The following is a 21,560-nucleotide window of genomic DNA, read 5'->3' as shown; positions in this document are numbered from 1 at the left end:
AAATCTGAATGGAATTTCTTCACTTTAATTATAGGTCACCAGTGTCCTTCACAACTTGTTCCCCACGCAATGAGGAGCAGCTGGTAGTACCATGAGGTAGGGAGAAAAAGGCTCTCTCCCCTGTGCTGAGAAGTCCTGTTAGGAATGGTACCATGTTTAAATATAAGTTCCTTTGTTTGTTTTTCTGCAATTGCATGCCTGACCTTAGCTAAGTGAAACCTGATGAAAGAGAAGGGAGACGCTCATCAACATCCACTCTTTTTTTTTGTTTTCTTGGCCCATTAAGTATATTTTCCCAAATTTCTGGCATTTCATTTAAAAATTCATTTGGAGTACTTTTTCTGTTGCGTATCTAAAACAAATGCATTATAAGCATTTTGAGTTAGGCAAACAAACCTTTTCAAAACGGTTAACTGTGTGCATAAAAATGCTTTGTGTTTTAATAACTTTTCCTTTTGGAATGGTGGAAGTGACAACTATTTTAAATAACCAAAGCTGTAATCTCAAGTGAAGAATGCACTCCTGTAGCATTGGTGAACAATGAAGTGTCTCCTGTTAGGACTCAGTTCCTTATTAACCATCCAGCCTTGATTCACAAAGAAGTTTTCATTTGATAGTTTTAATTTCTTGGTAACTCACTCTGCAGTGAAGTAACTCACTCTCTACACCCGTCTATGCTTATGCAGAGAGAGGCAGCCAAACAAACTGAAGTAGAATGTCATATTACGTAACATTACCCTCATCACCTCTGAGAATATCACAAGCTATAGCCATAGCCCCATTTTCGGGGATGTGCTTCTCCACACGTTTGAGATAGAGTTATGAAATTATATTGCTACTATATTAGAATCATGAAGAATTGGTTAAAATTTGGAGCAAATTCTAATGAACGGCTTATTGTGTTCCCATGATCTTTTGTTTAGGTCATATCTTGGTTTTATAGATGGATATAACCACAAAGGAAGTTTGAGCAAATAAATTCAAAAAATAAAAGACCTTACAACTGCATGGCTCAATCTGATTTAGAAAGTTGCCATATTCATCTAGGCAGATAAATGTGTGTTTATTTCCTTAGTATTATTTATTGATTCAGGATAATGATGAGCTGAAATGGGCTATGAAGCTATTGCCAGAAGGCCCAACTTAATGCATTGTCTATAGCAGCAATTTTCAATCTTATTGTACATCAGAATACCTGTGGATCTTTTGATACTAAAAACACAGGTGTCCTATCCAAAAACAAATCCATGGAGGTGAGGCCTGGCTGTTCGATTTTCTTTTAAGCTTCACAAGTGATTCTGATAATATCCAGGATTGAAAACCATGGTACACTAAAAGAAAATATTAGTTTTTATTTTGGCAGCCTCACCTTCAATCTACACTTTATAAAATTATGAGGATAGTTCAATTCAATAGTCAATTTCTGAAAATTCAGATAGAGTCTTTCAAATAGAAATCTTTAAAAAATTGGGTTTGAGAATGATATGCTGTTTAGTAAGAATATCACTTCTTTCCTCCTCTCTCTTTACTCAATCATTTGCCCTGAGGCAGATAACACAAATAACTACCACCGCAGTTTATTGAGGGTCTGCTGTTTGTCACACACCATGATGGCACTTTTCATTCAATAGTTCACTTAATCCTCACATTTATCCTACAGAGTAAATATCATCACATCTACTATACATATGAGACAATATGAACCCAATTAGATCATTGCTCAAAGATACATGGCAAATGCCAGAATTTAAACCTCTGCATATGTGAGTTCAAAACTTGTTCTTTTTGCTTACCACACATACTCTTTCCTCACTTCTTTTCACCTTTCCTGCCCTTTTCTTCTCAAGTTCTGTCCTCTTTAATTCTTGTTTTCTTTACCTTACCATGCCATGTCTGTCTGGAAAATTAGAGAAAATGGTGCATGTCTCACTAAAGTTCTTAGTAACAATTATTGCCTCAGTCTTGTAACTATTTCCTCTTGGAGAAGTTCTCACAGTAACTGAGTTGACAAGGCTTGGTTTGGTATCCTTTGACTAATGGAAATATTTATATTTTTTTGACTGCTTCATTTTAAAGAATGTCCTGGGATTTGCTCAAGAGAATATAAAAACCTGCTGTCCCTGTTTCCATTTCCAGACCCAGACATGACCCCACTACACTAAAGCATCTGCTTTTAATTTCACATATTTTCTATCTTAAAGGCCATCTTTCTGAAGTACGGTTTAAATGAGCTCAACAACAGCTAGTGGAAGGTGAATGTAATGATGACAGTGGCTTTGGTTACTAAACAGAAATTGCAGAACTATCTCCTAAGGATATTGAAGAGCTGTGTCACCTGGACTTAAGTGAGTCATCTGTATTAAAGTCCTCTCATCTGCACTTTCCACGGGCCACAATGCATCTAGCTGTTGATCCACCTATGTTTCTCAAATACTGCTAAAGAAATGTTCATTTTCTTACTCCTTTCTCCTCCAGTTCACTTACTTTTCTCTCCAAGTGGTGTGTGGGGGAAAGGAGCTGTTTTAGTTTGCTAATACTGCCTGAATGCAATATACCAGAAATGGGTTGGCTTTTATAAAGGAGATTTATTAACCTACAAGTTTATAGTTCTAAGGTCATAAAAATATCCAGGCTAAGACATCCAGAAACAGATATCTTGATTCAAGAAAGACTGATGGTGTCTGGAACACATCTGTCAGCTGGGAAGGCACATGGCTGGCATCTGCTGGTCCTCTGACTTCTGGTTTCAAAAGTCTCCACCCTCCCTGGGAGGTATTTTCTTTCTACATCTTCAAACATCTCTCTCTGTATTTGGTGCTGAGCTTTTTCTAAAATGGCTCCCTCTTAAAGGACTCCAGTAAGCAGGTTAAGACCCATCTTGAATGGGTGAGGACATATCCTCCATTAAAAAACCACTAAATCAAAAGGTCCCACCCCCAATTTGATGGGTCATATCTTCATGGAAACAACTTAATCACAAAAATCCCACCTAAAAATAGGTCTGGCCCCAAAAGATTGGATCAGGAAAAGAATGTGGCTTTTCTGGGGGTACATAACAGTTTCAAACTAATACAGAAGCTATGGCTAAAAACCACTATGCAAGATAAGTAGATAACTTAAAAGTTGACATAATTTATGGAGAAATCTTTAATGCTTTCTTCATATCTTTGGGTGTGGGAGGTATATACTAAAGAAGGTAGACGGCACATGACATTTTATAGTATTTGGTTGGAAATATCAGGGGAGACTAGTTCTAGATTCAGGGAACACAAGGATGAACAACTTCTTTCAATCAATTTTGGAGCTGGAGAAATGGACCAAGTTGCCCAGTGTCAACTACTTCTGCCTAGTAAAATACCTTTCACATAGTTTGTGTTCAATAAATATTTGCTAAATGAGTAAGTGATCAAAGAAGCTATCTGAGTTGATAACTTGCAGCTGCAGTGCAGTGATTTGGAGTCAGAAATATCCATTCCTCCCCTGAAGACTATGTGTGACCTTGGGCAAGTAACATAACATTCCCAAAGTTCTGCTGCTTCTGTAAATGAGGCTTATGACATCTACTCACAGGTCATTGTGAGGATTAGATGAAATTTTATATGCTTAAGCACTTTGTAAATTACAGCCCAAGGAAATAGGAATCAATCAAGGAAACAGGAAAACCTCATCATCATATCATTGATATGTAGTGTGGATTTAATTAAAGGCTGGATAGAGAGCCACAAAGGAGTGATTAATAGGGGCAAAGTTACACAGACCAAATGTTTTGGGACCTACGAACTGTTGTTGTTGAAGATGAAAACTCTAATTTGAAATAGTTGCTTCAGAGCAAGGACTACCCTAATATATTTCTAGTTGCAACAGGGTTTGTCCTGAAGTAGCTACTTGGTACACATTTGAGTGGACAGATGGATGGATGGACGGATGGGTATGTGGTTGCATAGCTCTGGAGTCATTTTTAGGTTCAAAAATGGAAAAGTGGATTTTGATGTTCTTTTTAGCAGAGCCCAATACATTTTTCAAAGAAACTCAAATTGTGTTTGTTGCTAAACATCTTGGTAAGACATACAGCATTCTGCCTCATTTTCCAGAAAGACAGATGATGGCATGAAATGCTGCCAAGAGAACAAGGCCTGTTCTATGTGGTTGAAAGCCACATTTTTTTGAACTAGTATTACAGTTAGATGATGAGTCTGAGCCAACTGTCAAATGATTGCTAAAGCAGAAAAGAGGCATAAAGACTGTTCCATCAGCCTGTTTTCTCACAGGCCATACAATAGGCACTGTGGTTGCCTGCTGGCAATGGAAACTAATATCCTTATTAGGCACTGGGGTGGGAAGGAATGACTGATCTTTGTTGGGGAGGCAGCTTCATGCAAAATTAGGGGCAATAATGAATGAGACATTTACTTTAAGTTCCAAGACTTATTTGAATCCATCAGAATTTCAAAAGCACCAATTTGGCATATCTCAGGATTTGTGTGTTCATTGAGCTTTGGTGCCCTTACATTTTGCCTATTAACATTTTTGCACAGAGAAGAATTGTGTGTGTTTGTAGATATCCAAACTATTGGTGAATTCAACCGAGTAGCTCTTTGGTTGCACAAACTTGTTTTGATAGTTTGGAGTCCCCCATAAGGGAGTGAGACAAAAAAAATTGACCCCTGGAGGCTAACAAGATAGACATGATACCCTATGAAAACAATCCAGTTCTTGTTTTTGCTCTCATGGGGAAACTTGCTTGAGATATGTGAATACATCAAGTTTAAGCTTACTCAGGAGAAAGAGAAGGAGCAAATGTAGAGACAAACAGGCACAATTCCTGGGCTTATGTCCATGGGGCAACACATTTCAAAGAAGTATGTTTCCTGGTGATTGGATAGTCAGTTTCCAGCCATAAAATTATAATTATAATACTTAATGTGTAAAGGAGAGAAAGACCTGGGTTTATGGGCAGTAGGGGATGGCTTCAGGAATCTCGATACTACTTGCAACAGAAATTGGTGTTTAACAGGAAAAAACTCATTCCCCTTTCTCTTGCATCTGTAACTTCAAAATCTTTCATATCCCTGGGGTACTGGAAAGCAATAGGAGGACCACTGATACTATTAAGTAAAGAATGGGTATAAAAAGCCTTTGTACTCTTTATTCATTTGTCCACAAATTTATTTATTGACTAAATATTACATGACAGGTACTATTCTAGGTACTTGGGTTACAGTGATGAAAACAATGACATCTCTCATTGAACAGAGCTTGAAGACCAATAAGGATAAATTAAGCAGAGAAATATATGTTATAATGTCAGGGAGGAAAAGGTACTGTGAAGCACTAGAAAGCAGGCTAAAGAAATATGGGTATCTGTCACAGATCAGGAGGGGTTAAGAAAGTCATTTGAGGAGAAAGCTGAATGAAATGAAGCAAGCAAGTGAAGATGTGAAGTACGAATGTTGCAAGAAGATGGGGTAGCAAGTGCGGAATATTTGCAATGGACTCAGCTTAGGCTCCTAGTGAAGCAGAAAGGAAGTCAGGGTGCCTGAAGTGGAAGAATTGCAGGGAAGACAGATGAGATTGGGAAGACCCAAAGCAGGAGAATCAGGGAGCCCCTTGTAGGCTATGGTTAGAACTTAGATGTCACTGTAATTGTGACGTGAGGCTATCAAAGAGTATTGAGTGGGAAAGAAATATGATCTGATTTGAATTTTATATTGATTTTTCTGCTGCCCATTTAGAGATTAAACTTCAGGGATGTCACAAACTGGAATGCAAGGAAACCAGTGCTCTCCTCTCACTATCCATAGCCTGTAAAGAACATGAACAACTCAAGAGAAGAAAACACATCTTTACATATGCTTTGCCTTATCCTGGCACGTCGTTGGTACTTGGTAGATATTGAATAAATTCTGGAAGGATGGGTGAGGGTATTTTCTAATGTCAGTGGGGGCAGCATACCTCAGTCTCTCATGACTTAGGAAACTTCTTACAGTGAGATCTGTGCTCATGAAAGGTGAATTGGATTCCTTGTTTTCCATAGTCTCAAAGATGACTCCCTGGGATCATGGGAAGATAAAAATGATAGTTATCATATATTACTTATAATGATATATTGAAGGGATCATGAAACTATCACATCACATGAAGATGAGAAGTTTGATTCATGCAGAAATCTTGGCTTGAGGCTGGAAACCAAGGCTAAAAGGAAAACTGATCAATTTGTTGTGAACTTGAAAGGCACTTTGCAGCTTTAAACCATGGACACATTAGAATATTCTTTCCCCTTTGTCAGTATAAAATCTATATAAGTTCAGTGAGTATGGAATAAGAAATGAGTCTTTTCATTTTTCATTTGCCCCTTTGGAGACATGCCTTGACTTGTGTCAATAAAATTCCCACTTTTCTAGCTAAATAAAAGAAACAAATCTGTGCAAGTCACCTCATAATTTTGATTTTGTGTCAGGTAAGCCTGTGAGCTCCCTCCCTTATTTTAAACACCATCTCCAGAAGAGGCAAACATTCTTAACTTTTACAGTCATGATGCAGTCATGCTTTGAGATCATCTGAGAAGTGCTGCAGAGGCACAAACATTATTACTATCATTATGGTAGTAATGACCATAATTATAGGGCAGTTAGGAGGATCCAAGGTAGAATGGCAGCTAAAGGTGAGTGAGCTTTATCCCCATACATCTGAGACTTGAGTAAGACTTGCAGTATCAAAAACCCTTGTGTGTGTGTGTGTGTGTGTTAGGTGTAGGGAGGCACATGTGACTGTTGGGATATGACACTTGAAAGATATATACTCAGATCCATTCAAATGAAACTGTGTTCAGAAAACAAGATTCCATTCTTTTCTACATAAAACCAAGAGCACAGCTTTGTATTCTTTTCATAATAATATATTGGTATGAAATGTGATTTCTTTGTATATCACTTAAGGTGTGAAGGTGATCTCAGAAGCTGTGGGTACAGTAGGAGGTTGTAACATAAAACATTTTGGATATTACTCCAAATGCTCTGGAGAGCAAGGTAGGGCCACACAAGTAGATCTATAGCTTAGCGTCTTTCTCATTGATTCTTTTACCTACTTCCGTTTCTGATGGCTGTTTTTGGACTCTGAGATTCTGACAAGCTAGAAGTTAGTTATTCAAGAAGCATTTGTGGAGCACCTATTAAATGCCATGCTTTCTGCTAGATTGTAGGAGTGTTGGAATGAATCTGAATTATTCCCTGCAATAAAGGTTTTACTACATGTGAGGGAGTCAGACAAGAGAATCAATGGAGTTCATTCTTCTATTTCCTGAGTGCCATGATCAAATGTGCACTTGGAACTCTTCCCTTGGAGTCAGTGTATAAGAAGGATTGAAATGGGTTGTACTGGAAGCAGGGGCATTGCAGAAATACAGGTGAGAGAGAGGGCCTAACTGTTTGGTGCTTTGAAAGACCATTCATCTTTGAAACCCCAAAACACTTGGCATTATATATTATGAGATTAAGTTCTGGGAAGGGCTGATTTGTAGAATTCAGATAATTTGTGTGGTTGGAACATTTAGTTTTCTGGAGGGTGTGTCCTGGCTGTGAGTGGGAAAGAACAGTGATAGTTCACAGGGTTGGGAAATGTTTGGGAGTTTCTTCTGTTTGGGACAATCTTTGCAGTTCAGGAAGAGACTTAGAAATATTTTGTAAGAATTTCTTGCAGAGGTATAGAGTTGTATGTCACATTTTGAACTTGGTTCTAAATGATACCTAAGAGTGTGTGCACAATAATGACAGAATTTCCTATCAGAAAACTTTTGTTAAAGGATTGTCCAGAGAAACTTTGGAGAACTTTTTGGATTTGAGAATTTTTTTTAAGGAGACAGAGAGAGAGAGAGAGAGAGATAGAGATGAAGAGATAAAAACAGAGAAACACAGAGAATGACGCAGAGAAAGACAGACTATATATGCTTGGACTGGGGTAGGTAATACTTCAGTTTGGCAGAAGATCTCTAGAGGTTTGACTCAGGCACAGAGTTCAACAACTAAAATAACACATGGACTGCTGGAGATGTACTCTATAAATCCTTCCCTATCCTGGGAAAGCTATGAAGTCCACAATTTTAAAATAGTTCATTAAGGGTGGGCCACGGTGGCTCAGCAGGCAAGAACGCTTGCCTGCCATGCCAGAGGACCCAGGTTCGATCCCCGGTGCCTGCCCATGTTAAAAAAAAAAAAAAGTTCATTGTTTGGTTTTTTCCCTTTATTAGAGAAATTGTAGGCTTACAGAACAATCATGTATGAAATACAGGATTCCCTTATGCTGCCCTATTATTAACACCTTACATTGGCTTGGAGTATTTGTTAGAATTGACGATAGCATAATTAATTTGAATTTATAATTTCAAAAGGCTGCGTTTGTCTTTGTAACACCATGAAGACCATAATCACTATGAATTGATAGAGCACATGTTACAGGGGTCAAACTTTGCCTACTTAGAGATTAAACAGCTTTTTGGACTTCTGGAACTTTGCTTGTATGCAAATATTTACTATTTATTACAAAAAGAGGCTTAATGAAGTATGTCTAACTTCTCACTAGACCTGAGTTTTAGAGTATGGAGACTCTGTTTTCCATTGTCTCTAGGAATGTGGAAAAGAGAACTGGTTTTAAATTGGACAGGAAAGATAAAGTCAATGCTTCTCCTTAAAATAATATAACAACCAGCGGAAGACTAATGAAAAATCATCAAGAAAAAATCTTCTTGAAGGTTGTACTCCTGAGACACTTAAGGAAACTACCTGAGTACTGGCAAACTTTTCTTTTCCTAGAGTTTCGGTAGCATACAAGTCTGATACCTTTTAGGGATCCTTTCAAGTGTGTTGCATGGACAGGGGAAGTTCTTTAATCCTGTATTAACCTATTTATATATGTTATATTTAATTACAAATTCCTGGGGTATATATATATATATATATATATACAGAGAGAGAGAGAGAGAGAGAGAGAGAGAGGGGGGGGGGGGGGGGAGGGAGGGAAAGTCACTAGAGGGAGCAACCAGAAGCTGAACACCAATGGAACCTGAAAGAGAAGACAGAGACCAGGAGAGGCTGCCATGTGTTGATGCCATGTGAAGAGGAGCCCAGGACGAAGGATCCACAGCAGCCAGCCCCAGAAAGACACAGTATTCTGGGAGAAATAATCACCTTGATGATGCCTTAGTTTTGGATTTCTCCTAGCCTCTAAGCCATGAGCCAGTAAATTCCCATTGTTTGAATCAACCCGTCGCATGGTTTTTGCTTAAGCAGCTAAGAAATTAAAATAATTAACTTTGTAGAAGTGTGAATCATTATTGAATTTCAAGGTGATACCTATTACCTCCAAGTAAAAAAAGCCTTTTCAAATGTCATTCTCAGAAAACATCATTACCAGAGGCAGAAATAATATGGCATACCTAGGGATGCATTCCAGGATGTGAAATCATTTCCTTCTATATGTTGGTCGATGGTTTTCTTTTTTTCATCTTCAGAAGAAGCTGAAAATGGTCCCTTATTAAGATGCATACATGTGATTTAATTGATATTTATTAATACCTTCTTGTGATAGGGACCATGCTAAATTTTTTCATGTGCATGATCTTACTGCATCATATTTTATTAAATGAGGACATGAGTCTAAGGGATTTTTTTTTCAGAGACACTGAAATACTGTGGCAGAACTAAGATTTTTGAGGCCTTTGGACTTTGAGGTTCAGTGTTATTTCTTGCATGTCTGTGGTCTTCTGCTCTCACTGATATGCTGGTTGTAACTCCCCAGCTGTTGGGCAAACAGGTTGAACCCCAGGCAATATCCGCACAGCACCCTCCACCACCGTCAATCCTTCAGCCAGCCTCCAAACGCAGATGCATTCTGATTTACTCAAGGAAAGTTTCTACCTCTGCCTTTGATTCCTCTACCATCCTCACCCAAGCCACCATCATAAGAGTGACAACAGTCTGGACTACTACAAAGGTATTTCTCATGCTTTGCTACTGTGGTCTGTGGGCCAGGAGCATCTGTATCACCTGGGGGTGTGTTAGAGACACAGAATCTCAGGATCTACCCTGGACCTAGCAAATAGAACCTGCAGTTTAATAAGATCTCCTAGATGTTGGAGTATACTTTAAAGTTAGAGCGGTATTTCTCTGACTGCCCTTCTCTGCTCTCTTTGCCTCCTCTGTTATATTTTCTCCATGGCTTCTGGTTTAATCTTTTACAAACATAAGTACAATCATAGCACATCTCCACTTTAAGCCCTTTAGTGGACCACCTCACTATAATAAAGCCCAGACTCCTTATAATAACCAGGAAGTCCTCCAAGATGGCATTTTTGCCTACTTCCAGGCACACTGATTTCCTTTCAGGTCACAAAACACACCATACTCAGAACTGTCCCCCAAAACTTGCCCCCGTTATTTCCCCCACCTGGAACACCCTCCTGTTCTTAGCATAATTCTTCATTTTCTTATGCTTCAGATCTCAGTTTAAGTGTCACCTCTTGAAGGAAGTTTCCCTGACCACTTTATATTAGGTTCCTCAAGTTATTCTCCCTCACAACTATATTGGTTTCCTTCATAGAATTTATCACAGTTTGTCATTACATTATTTATTCATTTTCCATACAAATTGTCCATATCACCACTGGACTCTGTAAGGGGAAGAGGGTCCATGACTCTGTCTCCCCAGCACTTACAATTTTGAATGACACAGAGAAGGTCCTCTATAAGTATCTGTAGAACAAATGAATAACATCCTATAGTTATGCTTCTTTCTTACCAGTTTTTCTCAAGAGTATGTAATGCAAAAGAAGACATGTTAGCATTTATAATTATAGCAGTCGTTATTAGTTATATGTGAATCTCAGAGAACTTTCCTAATACTGATTTTCTGTATCACCAATATAGTGATTATTTATTTCCAAATTATCTGCAAATGTGTGCTAGTTCTCATTTACTTGCTGCAACCGGCAAACACAGCCCTTAAATCAAATGTCTAGCCCTTTTCTGAATGAAAGATAGAAAAGGTTGTTTGCAGTTATAGTTGCTTTGGTCTGGAGTTAACAAGGAAGCATATTGGTACATAATGTGAGAATAGAGTTGAGCAACTTCTCTCTCTCTTTCTCTTGCTCTGTCTCTCTTGTACCTCTTCTTTCCTTTTCTTTTCTTCTCATGAGTGAGTAGAGTAAAAAATTCAGGGGTAATGATTGTGTGTACTTGTGTCTTGGAATATTAGGGCTGCAACAGATGGCTAACTAAGGTTCAGAGAAAAAAAACACTCCCTTGTGATGTATCATTGCACAACTGTATAAAGCAGATGCGTAATAGAGACTTGTATCCTTTCCTGACACATCTGGCATTACTCATCGTGAGAAGCCAGGTGCCTAGGTTGGATAGACCACATGTCCATTCCAGTATGACACATACTGTTGTTTCTGGGTTATATCTGAATTTCTTTGGCTTCTATCAACCGAAGCACGTTAGTGATCATAATGATAATGGAGCAAAAGATTGCCTAAGAAAGAGGGTAAACAAGGTAGCTGTTTCCCTTGGAATGACAAGGTTCTGGGTTTCAGAAAACTTGTCAAGTCATCCTGTGACTGACAGCCCATGATATTCCAGATGTAATGTGTGTACATTTCTGGTGACAAGTTGAATCATGACTTCCATGGATGGGGCTTGTCTTAGAATTGCTGGGGTGCCTGCTAGTTAGCCGAAGTCTTTGTTAGGTTTTAGCCAGTGATGGGTCAGTGTGTCATAAAAGTTTACTGAAATGTATCTTCCCTCCTTATATAAACCATTGTGTCTCATAGGCCAAGGTTTGTTAAAAGTACAGGAACAAAGTTTACAAATGTATAAAATTTCAGCCAGGGTTACATTGTGTAAAAAAATCAAGTACTAAAGGAACCTGGTGAATTCACCTGGGCTGTTATGTTTTGTTTGCCCTTGCTTTGTTATAGCATGGCAGTAAATCATTGATTGTTGGATTTCTAGGATGAAAATCATCTGGTTATTCAGGTCCCTGCATACTGCTTGGATTATGATCATGCTGGTTTTGACTGGAACTTCTTGCTGTTTGAGGTTGCAATAGTGGCAGTGTTTCTCAAGGTGTGGTCTAACAGTGATCTGCTGCAGAATTACTTGGTGTGCTTGTGAAAAACATAGATTTCTGGGTCTCTCACTGCAGGTCTACCAAATCGGAGTCTCTGACTTAAGTTTTAAAGTCTGTGTTTTCAACAAATGTTCCAGATGATCCCCATGGGTTCAAAAGTTTAAGGAACCATTAGCCACTGTTGGAGCTAAATGTGCTGCTTTTAATTTTTTTCTAGTAGGCTTTAAACAGAATTGGGGATTGAAATAGTCAACTTCAAAAATAAGAATTTGATGAATCAGCAATAACCTTACAACCCGTCTGTAGCTCATCAGCTAAGAAAATCATTCCGCATGTCGGTTAATCTTTAGAAATGCAAGATGAGACCTGCTCAACAGTGACTCTGCATAGGATGAGCTCTTATTTTCATGGATGGTCTACATGGTTTGGAGAGTGTGTGTGTTTGTAGGAGAAAGGGGAGTTAATTAGGGGCGTCCATAGTGTATGAGGACTTTAGATCACACCTTCTTATTCTGGGTCAAATATTTCTGGAATACTAGTATTAAGAGGAATTTGTCTTACTTTTTTTCCTTTGCTAAATGACTTTAGGAAACTTTCTTTGTCTTTTTCTTTTACCAAAAAAAAAAAAGATACCTAAGCTTTTGTCATTGATTTTAAAAATCTAAAGAGAAAGAGATGCAAAAAACTACATGTAAAACCATTCTTAGTGTTTTTAGTTTTCTTTGTAAGTAATTTCTCGGAAACTTTTGTTGAAGTCTAACATACAAACAGAAAATATGCCAAGTATCCTCTTGCAAATAGTACCAACATCAAGAAGCTGATCTTCACTGTTATCCCCAGAAGTCCCTCTTGTCCCCAGTTCCAATCACTAAATCTTTCCAAAGATAACTATTTTCCCAATGGCTAGAATTCATTTTTATTTCTCATAAAAATCTAATCTTTTAGCCATATTTTCTATAAATCCTAGTCTTTTCTCAGATATTGGAATCTTTAGCAACTTAAAGATCAATATTAACTCAATCTGAGCCATCCTTCTGGAATAAATACTGACAAAAAATTTTTCTCCTCTTGCTTATTCATAATTCTACAGTCTTTATTTTTGTTGAATGAATATTCTCTAGGTTAAACTTGATTCATTTCTGCCTTTTCCAAGTTTTCTTTCTAACCTGGAATGTACGAAATGAAATTTCTGGATGGTGCTAGGTATGTAGTGAATATCAATTGCTAAAGAACGTTCAGGGCAATGAAGAGAGTGTCTTGTTTTGACTACACTAATTTAAAACAAGTAATTAAGGATTTTTTTTCCACTTTATGTAATGAAAAAAATAGGAAAAATTGGTCAACAAGGAAACCAATTGATTGAACATAACGGACAGAATGCAGCCGTTTGCTAGGGACATTCTGGTAGGAATTAATACTGGGTGTTCTAAGAAGCCATAAATAAAAATCAGTATAGAGCTGTCAGGATATCACATAACTTTTATGCAGTCAGAATTCATACTGGTATTCTCAAGGAGGAACAGGCCTACTGTCTGAGGGATTGGAAAGAAGTGTATCATGGCAAAGTAGAAAAAATATTGCTATTTGGGGGTTTGAAATCTTGCTGTGTGACCAGGAAAGTTATATAACCTCATAAGAGCCAGTTTCCAAACCAATTAAAATTGAGATTATAAATTTCCTTTGTGAGGTTGTTGAGAGAAGTAAATAAAATAGTGATTCTATGCATCTAAGATTCTATGCATCATGCATAGTAATTGCTCTATCAATGTGGGCTTCCCTTCTCTTTCAACAGCAGGATAGAACTTTCAAAGGGATTTAACACAGGAGACCTATTTTGGGGGAAAATAAGACAACCCTATATTCTTTTTCTGTGTATTTTCTCTTCCTTCTTTTCACTTTCCCTCTCTCTCTTTCCATTCCTTCCATCCTCCCTCACTCTCTTCCTTCCTTCCTTCCTTCCTCCTTTTCTAACTTCCTTTCTTTTTTCAATATTATTCCCAAACTGATGCATGCTAACTACATATAAATTGAGGAATAGATATGCCAAAAAACACCCTTAATCCTATACTCTCAGAGATGTCCAGAGTAACTATCGGTTTTCTAGGTATCCTGCTCACTACTCTATTTCCTTAGTACCTCTTAGAATGCATGGAAAATAGTAGGTGGAGCCTGAATTTGGGAAATTGGCCATTCCCTGAAAAGATGTGCAAGTGTTGTTTGTCAACCCCTTATAAATTTTCATTATTGACTTGCAATGGATTCCAGCAGCCTTTCTAGTCTACTTATTCTTTTTTCAGACCTTAAGGACACATGCTTGTCCTATTCATGCCTCAAATATATCTAGGGACAGAGATTGCAACATCTATTTCTGTGACAGAGTTGGGTCTAAGATCAGATTTTAATAACCTACATTATTTTAAACCTCTATTATGTTAGACTTTAATTGCATTTTAAAATTAAACCTAGGTTTTCTTCCATTTTTTTTTGTTCAGTGAGCATGGCATGGTGGGAAAAACTGAATTAGGAAATTGAGGAGCTGAGTTATATCCCCTCTCATTCATTTCCCTGTCTTAGGTAAGTTGCTTAATTTCTGTCACTCTTGTAAAACAGAGGAAATAATGCCTGCTGTGCTTTCCTCTTACATGGTGATCATAGGAATCAATTTGGATCATATATATGGTTATACTTTTCATGCAATAAACTGCTATAAGGTTTTTGTATTGATATGGCAATAATACGCAAATTAGTATTTGTCAGCATTAACATACATATTTCTATTGAGCTATTCTTGAAAGCAATGAACAGGCTTTACTTTTTCTCTCATTATTTCATTTTATTCCACAAAGCACTTAGTATCTGCTTAATCATTCTGGATGGGTATATGAAGTTTGGGAGGTATACCTAGGAGTACAAAATTCCTCAACTGCCTAGTGCTTATGTGAACTTATCATGATAGCTTTTTAACTAGTCCCAGTCTAGAAATTTAGGAAACAGAATTAAAACAAAGAGAACAATACATTTCCTAACCCTGTCATACCCAAGAAGAGAAGGCCATCCTTATCACCTTTTCCCTTAGTTTTTATTCTTAGAAACAACATGATAATACTACTTTTATCTGAGGCATTAATGGGACTATTTACCATTTTATAAAAATTATGTTACTCACTAAATATTATAATCATGTAGCCCTTAGACATATGGTAAGACTTCTGTGTCTCTGTAGCAGAAAGAACATGACTTTGGAAATTAGAACAAACTGGCTTTGAGTCATTGCACTACTTTATCAATTATGACTTTGGGAGTAAGTTATTTTACTCTCTGAACCTTAGCCTCATGAGAATTAAATGAAATTACATATCTTATGTAGCTAGGACAGGACATGGCATATTGCAAACATTCTATAAGTGTTAGTCCCTTTTTCCTTATCGCAACAACAAAATTTTACTTTAACCGATATGAATGTTTGCTAATTTATAGCAACATGAAAAATCTATTGCATTTATTTTACCTAGGTATAGTGTAAAAATCCATCCTTTTACTTAAATGGATTAAAAGGCTAAAAAATTATATTTTTTAGAAAGCTGTTTTATTGAAAATGTGCTTCTATCACATCATGCACAAACATGTACAATTGGAATAATGAGTTAACTGAAAATAAAGTCACATAAGATATAGAAGAAAAGATAGGAGGATATCTCAGTCTTGAACTGGAAAAATGCCTTTCTTCAGGTGAAAGAAGCAACTCAGGGATCATAAAATAGCCTATGGAATTTGATTATAAAAAAAATTATGGGTGGGCCATGGTGGCTCAGCAGGCAGAGTTCTTGTCTGTCATGCCGGTGAGCTGGGTTCAACTACCGGTGCCTGCCCATGCAAAAAAATAAAAAATAAAGCAACAAACAAAAAAGTTATGACATCTATATGGCAGAAAAGTAACCATAAAAGAGAAGGTCAACTGGGGTTATTTATTTACAATTTAGAAGCAAAGGCAAATATCCTTAATATATAAAATGTTACTATTAAATCAATAAGAAAAGATAACCAACTTAGTAAACTATGGCCATGAAGGAACAGATGTTTCAAATTGTTTAAGTAACTCATGCTTTCCATCTGAAAAACTTACCTTGATAGATTTGAATAGGAAAATGGCAGTTCTGTATTGGCTCCCTAACATTGTGATTAATTCTGTTTTTTTTTTTTTTTTTTTTTTATTAACGGAAAGAAAAAAAAAAGAAATTAACACAACATTTAGAAATCATACCGTTCTACATATGCACTCAGTAATTCTTAACATCATCACATAGATGCATGATCATCGTTTCTTAGTACATTTGCATCGGTTTAGAGGAACTAGCAACACAACAGAAAAAGATGTAAAATGTTAATATAAAGAAAAGAAATAAAAGTAGTAATAATAGTAAAAAACAACAACAACAAACAAACAAACAAGCAAACAAAAACAAAAAAAACCCTATAGCTCAGATGCAGCTTCATTCAGTGTTTTAACATGATTACTTTACAATTAGGTATTATTGTGCTGTCCATTTTTGAGTTTTTGTATCTAGTCCTGTTGCACAGTCTGTATCCCTTCAGCTTCAATTACCCATTGTCTTACCCTGTTTCTAACTCCTGCTGAACTCTGTTACCAATGACATATTTCAAGTTTATTCTCGAATGTCCGTTCACATCAGTGGGACCATACAGTATTTGTCCTTTAGTTTTTGGCTGGATTCACTCAGCATAATATTCTCTAGGTCCATCCATGTTATTACATGGTTCATAAGTTTATCTTGTCTTAAAGCTGCATAATATTCCATCGTATGTATATACCACAGTTTGTTTAGCCATTCTTCTGTTGATGGACACTTTGGCTGTTTCCGTCTCTTTGCAATTGTAAATAACGCTGCTATAAACATTGGTGTGCAAATGTCCGTTTGTGTCTTTGCCCTTAAGTCCTTTGAGTAGATACCTAGCAATGGTATTGCTGGGTCGTATGGCAATTCTATATTCAGCTTTTTGAGGAACCGCCAAACTGCCTTCCACAGTGGTTGCACCCTTTGACATTCCCACCAACAGTGGATAAGTGTGCCTCTTTCTCCACATCCTCTCCAGCACTTGTCATTTTCTGTTTTGTTGATAATGCCCATTCTGGTGGGTGTGAGATGATATCTCATTGTGGTTTTGATTTGCATTTCTCTAATGGCCAGGGACATTGAGCATCTCTTCATGTGCCTTTTGGCCATTTGTATTTCCTCTTCTGGTAGGTGTCTGTTCAAATCTTTTTCCCATTTTGTAATTGGGTTGGCTGTCTTTTTGTTGTTGAGTTGAACAATCTCTTTATAAATTCTGTATACTAGACCTTTATCTGATATGTCGTTTCCAAATATTGTTTCCCATTGTGTAGGCTGTCTTTCTACTTTCTTGATGAAGTTCTTTGATGCACAAAAGTGTTTAATTTTGAGGAGCTCCCATTTATTTATTTCTTTCTTCAGTGCTCTTGCTTTAGGTTTAAGGTCCATAAAACCGCCTCCAGTTGTAAGATTCGTAAGATATCTCCCTACATTTTCCTCTAACTGTTTTATGGTCTTAGACCTAATGTTTAGATCTTTGATCCATTTTGAGTTAATTTTTGTATAAGGTGTGAGATACGGGTCTTCTTTCATTCTTTTACTTATGGATATCCAGTTCTCTAGGCACCATTTATTGAAGAGACTGTTCTGTCCCAGGTGAGTTGGCTTGACTGCCTTATCAAAGATCAAATGTCCATAGATGAGAGGGTCTATATCTGAGCACTCTATTCGATTCCATTGGTCGATATATCTATCTTTATGCCAATACCATGCTGTTTTGACCACTGTGGCTTCATAATATGCCTTAAAGTCCGGCATCGCTAGACCTCCAGCTTCGTTTTTTTTCCTCAAGATGTTTTTAGCAATTCGGGGCACCCTGCCCTTCCAGATAAATTTGCTTATTGGTTTTTCTATTTCTGAAAAATAAGTTGTTGGGATTTTGATTGGTATTGCATTGAATCTGTAGATCAGTTTAGGTAGGATTGACATCTTAATTATATTTAGTCTTCCAATCCATGAACACGGTATGCCCTTCCATCTATTTAGGTCTTCTGTGATTTCTTTTAGCAGTTTTTTGTAGTTTTCTTTATATAGGTTTTTTGTCTCTTTGGTTAAATTTATTCCTAGGTATTTTATTCTTTTAGTTGCGATTGTAAATGGGATTCGTTTCTTGATTTCCGCCTCAGCTTGTTCATTACTAGTGTATAGAAAAGCTACAGATTTTTGAATGTTGATCTTGTAGCCTGCTACTTTGCTGTACTGATTTATTAGCTCTAGTAATTTTGTTGTGGATTTTTCTGGGTTTTCTACGTATAGTATCATATCGTCTGCAAACAGTGATAGTTTTACTTCTTCCTTTCCAATTTTGATGCCTTGTATTTCTTTTTCTTGCCTAATTGCTCTGGCTAGAACTTCCAACACAATGTTGAATAATAGTGGTGATAGTGGACATCCTTGTCTTGTTCCTGATCTTAGGGGGAAAGTTTTCAATTTTTCCCCATTGAGGATGATATTAGCTGTGGGTTTTTCATATATTCCCTCTATCATTTTAAGGAAGTTCCCTTGTATTCCTATCTTTTGAAGTGTTTTCAGCAGGAAAGGATGTTGAATCTTGTCAAATGCCTTCTCTGCATCAATTGAGATGATCATGTGATTTTTCTGCTTTGATTTGTTGATGTGGTGTATTACATTAATTGATTTTCTTATGTTGAACTATCCTTGCATACCTGGGATGAATCCTACTTGGTCATGATGTATAATTCTTTTAATGTGTTGTTGGATACGATTTGCTAGAATTTTATTGAGGATTTTTGCATCTATATTCATTAGAGAGATTGGTCTGTATTTTTCTTTTTTTGTAATATCTTTGCCTGGTTTTGGTATGAGGGTGATGTTGGCTTCATAGAATGAATTAGGTAGTTTTCCCTCCACTTTGATTATGTTGAAGAGTTTGAGGAGAGTAGGTACTAATTCTTTCTGGAATGTTTGATAGAATTCACATGTGAAGCCGTCTGGTCCTGCACTTTTCTTTTTAGGGAGCTTTTGAATAACTAATTCAATCTCTTTACTTGTGATTGGTTTGTTGAGGTCGTCTATTTCTTCTTGAGTCAAAGTTGGTTGTTCATGTCTTTCCAGGAACCTGTCCATTTCATCTAAATTGTTGTATTTATTAGCGTAAAGTTGTTCATAGTATCCTGTTATTACCTCCTTTATTTCTGTGAGGTCAGTAGTTATGTCTCCTCTTCCATTTCTAATCTTATTTATTTGCATCCTCTCTCTTCTTCCTTTTGTCAGTCTTGCTAAGGGCCCATCAATCTTGTTGATTTTCTCATAGAACCAACTTCTGGTGTTATTGATTTTCTCTATTGTTTTCATGTTTTCAATTTCATTTATTTCTGCTCTAATCTTTGTTATTTCTTTCCTTTTGCTTGTTTTGGGATTAGTTTGCTGTTCTTTCTCCAGTTCTTCCAAGTGGACAGTTAATTCCTGCATTTTTGCCTTTTCTTCTTTTCTGATAAAGGCATTTAGGGCAATAAATTTCCCTCTTAGCACTGCCTTTGCTGTGTCCCATAAGTTTTGATATGTTGTGTCTTCATTTTCATTTGCCTCTAGGTATTTACTAATTTCTCTTGCAATTTCTTCTTTGACCCACTTGTTGTGTAAGAGTGTGTTGTTGAGCCTCCATGTATTTATGAATTTTCTGGCACTCCGCCTATTATTGATTTCCAACTTCATTCCTTTATGATCCGAGAAAGTGTTGTGTATGATTTCAATCTTTTTAAATTTGTTAAGACTTGCTTTGTGACCCAGCATATGGTCTATCTTTGAGAATGATCCATGAGCTCTTGAAAAAAAGGTGTATCCTGCTGTTGTGGGATGTAATGTCCTATAAATGTCTGTTAAGTCAAGCTCATTGATAGTAATATTCAGATTCTCTATTTCTTTATTGATCCTCTGTCTAGATGTTCTGTCCATTGATGAGAGTGGTGAATTGAAGTCTCCAACTATTATGGTATATGTGTCTATTTCCCTTTTCAGTGTTTGCAGTGTATTCCTCACGTATTTTGGGGCATTCTGGTTCGGTGCGTAAATATTTATGATTGTTATGTCTTCTTGCTTAATTGTTCCTTTTAATAGTATATAGTGTCCTTCTTTGTCTCTTTTAACTGTTTTACATTTGAAGTCTAACTTGTTGGATATTAGTATAGCCACTCCTGCTCTTTTCTGGTTGTTATTTGCATGAAATATCTTTTCCCAACCTTTCACTTTCAACCTATATTTATCTTTGGGTCTAAGATGTGTTTCCTGTAGACAGCATATAGAAGGATCCTGTTTTTTAATCCATTCTGCCAGTCTATGTCTTTTGATTGGGGAATTCAGTCCATTAACATTTAGAGTTATTACTGTTTGGATAATATTTTCCTCTACCATTTTGCCTTTTGTATTATGTATATCATATCTGACTTTCCTTCTTTCTACACTCTTCTCCATGCCTCTCTCTTCTGTCTTTTTGTATCTGACTCTAGTGCTTCCTTTAGTATTTCTTGCAGAGCTGGTCTCTTGGTCACAAATTCTCTCAGTGACTTTTTGTCTGAGAATGTTTTAATTTCTCCCTCATTTTTGAAGGACAATTTTGCTGGATATAGGAGTCTTGGCTGGCACTTTTTCTCTTTTAGTAACTTAAATATATCATCCCACTGTCTTCTAGCTTCCATGGTTTCTGCTGAGAAATCTACACATAGTCTTATTGGGTTTCCCTTGTATGTGATGGATTGCTTCTCTCTCGCTGCTTTCAAGATCCTCTCTTTCTCTTTGACCTCTGACATTCTAACTACTAAGTGTCTTGGGGAACGCCTATTTGTGTCTAATCTCTTTGGGGTGCGCTGCACTTCTTGGTTCTGTAATTTTAGGTCTTTCATAAGAGTTGGGAAATTTTCAGTGATAATTTCTTCCATTAGTTTTTCTCCTCCTTTTCCCTTCTCTTCTCCTTCTGGGACACCCACTACACGTATATTTGTACGGTTCACATTGTCTTTGAGTTCCCTGATAACTTGTTCAAATTTTTCCATTCTTTTCTGGATAGTTTCTGTTTCTTTTTGGAATTCAGATGTTTCTTCCTCCAAATCACTAATTCTATCTTCTGTCTCTTTAAATCTGTCATTGTAGGTATCCATTGTTTTTTCCATCTTTTCTACTTTATCTTTCACTTCCATAAGTTCTGTGATTTGTTTTTTCAGTTTTTCTATTCTTCTTTATGTTCAGCCCATGTCTTCTTCATGTCCTCCCTCAATTTGTCGATTTCGTTTTTGAAGAGGTTTTCCATTTCTGTTCATATATTCGGCATTAGTTGTTTCAGCTCCTGTGTCTCAT

The 21,560-nt window shown here is 36.9% G+C and overlaps 1 protein-coding gene across 1 annotated transcript in view; it reads left to right on the top strand.

Moving 5' to 3' along the window:
• Nucleotides 1–21,560, top strand: part of DIO2 (iodothyronine deiodinase 2) — a 259,269-nt gene that overhangs the window by 140,796 nt on the left and 96,913 nt on the right. The window contains 1 exon segment of the mRNA XM_077123228.1: nt 14,613–14,694. The gene's annotated coding sequence lies outside the window, so the exon portion shown is untranslated.

This window comes from Tamandua tetradactyla, chromosome 12, assembly GCF_023851605.1.
Source record: "Tamandua tetradactyla isolate mTamTet1 chromosome 12, mTamTet1.pri, whole genome shotgun sequence".
In the NCBI taxonomy this organism is placed as follows: domain Eukaryota; kingdom Metazoa; phylum Chordata; class Mammalia; order Pilosa; family Myrmecophagidae; genus Tamandua; species Tamandua tetradactyla.
The sequence above is the reverse complement of the archived record's forward strand: the minus strand, read 5'-3'. Positions and strand labels throughout refer to the sequence as shown.